This window comes from Hibiscus syriacus, unplaced genomic scaffold (genome assembly GCF_006381635.1).
Source record: "Hibiscus syriacus cultivar Baekdansim isolate YM2019G1 unplaced genomic scaffold, ASM638163v2 tig00112215_pilon, whole genome shotgun sequence".
Classification (NCBI taxonomy): Eukaryota; Viridiplantae; Streptophyta; class Magnoliopsida; order Malvales; family Malvaceae; genus Hibiscus; species Hibiscus syriacus.
In genome coordinates, this window is record NW_024063268.1 from 618018 (window position 1) to 621774 (window position 3757).

A 3757-nucleotide genomic window follows, 5' to 3' on the forward strand; every position below is an offset into this window, starting at 1 on the left:
AAAATAGGAGTCATCTTTTCTAGAAATTAAGAAGTAATTTTAGAGATAAATTAGGAAGAAGAGTTTAACTTAAACACTACTTCGCACTTACAAAAAGATGAAGCAAATATAGAATAAGATAACAGTCTGAATCGGCTCTGTAAGTACCTCCCATGCATGGTTCAAGTCTTCACTTAACGAGCTTTATGGACCTGAAATGAAAATGGAGCTTAAAAGATATGGAAGTATGCAGTAAAACACTCAAAACTTCAATTTAGAGAAAAATCAAAAATAACTCATTGACCTGAAAACATACTAATGGTCCTTACCGCAAATTCAATGAATCATGAATTCCAAATTTTAACAAATGATCGTGATGCAGTTTAAGGAGATTAGAAATTTTCTGTTATGCAACATAGCTGGAGCTTTCCAATTCCTTACAATGCACTTTTGTATGCAAGAAAGGAGTAACCAAGTCCTCCCCCATGTTCCTTAAGACGATCGAATCAGTCAAATCTCGCTGCAAATTCAACCGTAGATACATTTTGTTAAAACATAGTTATACTATTTAGTTAGGGCCTAATTTTACATGTACAAAATAAGTAGCTACCTAAAACAAAAGTGCCATACCTGACAACGGGAAATAGGCAACTTCATGCTCAGGTAACTTAGTTCTTTATTAGCTTTACCAAGATTACCTTCAATGCTTTCAAAATTGATAGGGTTTACTTTATGAGGCATTGTTGATGAACCAATCTCATCGGCTTTAGTTATCTTCTACAAATTTTGATCACAAAAAAGATAATTAGGTTGAGGCAATAACAATGCTGATAAATTTAAAGACATGATATACCAAACCAGCCACTTGCTTAAAGTATCCCGAAGATATGTAGCCCCATATATCTCTGTCAAAGTCGATCATTATATTGTTAAATCGGATAATTGCATAATAAAGTTTTTCCATATAATCATGTGTCTCAATCTGAAAACAAGAAAAAAAACACGTTACTACAAGTGAATCTCATAAACTGGCCTCAAATAGCAGAAAAGTTTGTGACTTCTCTTGGATATCGATAGAGCAAGTAATATTAATAAATTACGTGCAAATAAAGAAAAAAATGGCAATCTAGGTGTTTGAATTCCTAAAATTAAGGATAAATTACTTACCTTATTCCTAGGGGTTTTCTTGTACAGTAGAATCTAATCTTAGTATCTAATTCTTAGGGAGTAACTGATTTTTATGGATTGTTTCCTTATTTACACTTAGACTACTCTATAAAGGCTGTAAACTATTTAGTAAATGATAACAATCTTTTTTTAAGTTTGTTCATGGCATCAGAGCTTTAAAAATTTTTGATCCTGTCATCTCTAATCTCTCGTCCCAAACGTCCCTCCTATTTAATCTCTCTTGCCTTCTGTTTTATTCCTTCCCATAGGTAACGCAGTCAAAACTTTATCTGAGATTGAAACCTCACAAATGATTCCAAATATCAATCAAGGAACCCCTCAATGGGACCTTAATTCCTCTCTTATGATCACTAACCACCTACTAGATGGGAAAAAATTTCCTGCAGTGGTCCTAATCGGTTATTATGGCGATTCGTGATCGTGGCAAACTAGGATATATCAATGGAGACATCCCACTACCAGCCACAACAGACCCAACTTATGGCACTTGTGAACTCAACAACTCAATTGTAATGGTTTCGTTAATTAATTCAATGGAATATCATATTAGTCGCACCTACCTCTTCTTCAAAACTAAAAAAGATATATGGAATGCAATCAAAGAAAACTACTCGAATCTTGGAAATGCAATCAAAGAAAACTAAAAAAAAAATACTTGAGATCAAACTAAAGTTGAAGGACATCCGACAAAGAACACTTGAAGTAACTACTACAATAATCTGAAAATTTTGTGATAGGAACTGGACATGTACTATAAGGCAGATTGGGGAGAAGTCGATGAAAACACCAAGTTTATGACTCACCTCAATAATGAACGTATCTATAAGTTTTCAGCACGACTGAACCGAGAGTTAGATGAGGTATGTGGTTGAATTCTGGGTAGAACCCTCTGCCAACCATTGGTGAAGCATTTGCAGAAGTTATAAGAGAAGATATGCGTCGACTTATCATGATGGGTTATTCAAATGAACCTAAACCTGTGACAACTGCTGGTTACCGTCCCACTGAAAACTCAACCCTTATCTCCAGAGGCCCACAATCACAAAGGTCCCATGTTAGAAATGATTCGAGCTTAAACAGGCAATAGTGTAGCCATTGTAATCGTGTAGGATATATCAAGGAAAAATACTTCAAATTCCATGGATATCCTAGAAAAAACCAGAAGGGAAATAAGACTGCAATACTATCCACTAATACCTCCACTACTGCAGATAGTGGTTCTACGGATACTGGTTATGTTGGAAATTCTCAAATTAAGGAGATTCTCTACCTTAGTTCTAGGAATTTTATTGTAAATATTAGTTATAATCTAATTAATGATTTTTAGGGATAGGCTTATTATTTGAGATTATTTCCTTGTAAATATTAGAGATTATTTCCTTTTTTATTTTTTATGTTATATTAAAAAGGGTGTACTCATATTCGAAGAAACGAGAGACTTTTCTTCTTCCTAAATCTGTTCATGATATCAGAGCCATAGGATTCATTCGATCCTACTCATTTGGCTCTCATATCTCTTCATAAACATTTTTTTTCTTCTCTCATGGGTGATATCAATGAAACCCTCTCTAATTCCAATTCAAATAGGCCATGGTGTAGCCACTGTAACCGGATTGGACATACTAAGGAGAAATGTTTTAAACTCCATGGTTATCCTGGAAAAAATCAGAAAAAAAATAAGGCAGCAATGATATCTACTACTAAAGAAGATGCCCAGATGTTCGGCTAACCAAAACTCAACTTGAGGCTCTTCATAAACTCATCGGGACTCCTACAACCATTGGATCACTAGCTATTCAAGGTACTACCTTAAATACTACACATGAACCAATCTGGATACTAGATTCGGGTACATCCAACCACATGACAGATAATCTAAGTTTGTTTCACACATATTTACCTTGTCATGATCACTCTCGGATTTGCATAGCTGATGGATCTTAGTCCCCGGTGGCTAGAATTGGAACGATTAGACTTACTGAAAATTTGTCCATTGCCAAATATTTCTTGTAATTTACTCTCAATTAGCAAGCTTACCAAGGATGAGAAAGTACTTGTTGAATTTTATGTTTTCGGTTGTGTGGTTCAAGAATAGGAATCGGGGAAGATGATTGGCACTGCTAAAGTTGATGATAGATTATATATTTGGAATAAAAACAGTTCACAAGAAGGGATGGCCTTATCTACATCGAAAGAAGAATCTATCATGCTATGGCACCGTAGACTATGACACCCTAATTTTACGTACTTGAAGAAATTGTTTCCTCTACTATTTCTAAATAAGAAAATAAGTTCCTCGAATTGTGAAGTTTGCCAACTGTCTAAACATACTCGTGTCCCTTATCTTTTGAAACCTTATGTTCAATCTCAACCTTTCTCTTTAATCCACAGTGATCTATGGGAACCAGTCGAGTAAAAAATGTCACAGGGCTAGGTAGTTCATAACATTAATTGATGACCACACTAGAGTTTGTTGGATCTATCTTCTCAAAGAAAAAACCGAAGTCTCTAGAGTCTTCCAAAGTTTTCATTCAATGATTCGAACTCAGTTCAATTCCAAAATTCATACCTTTATAACTGATAATGGGAG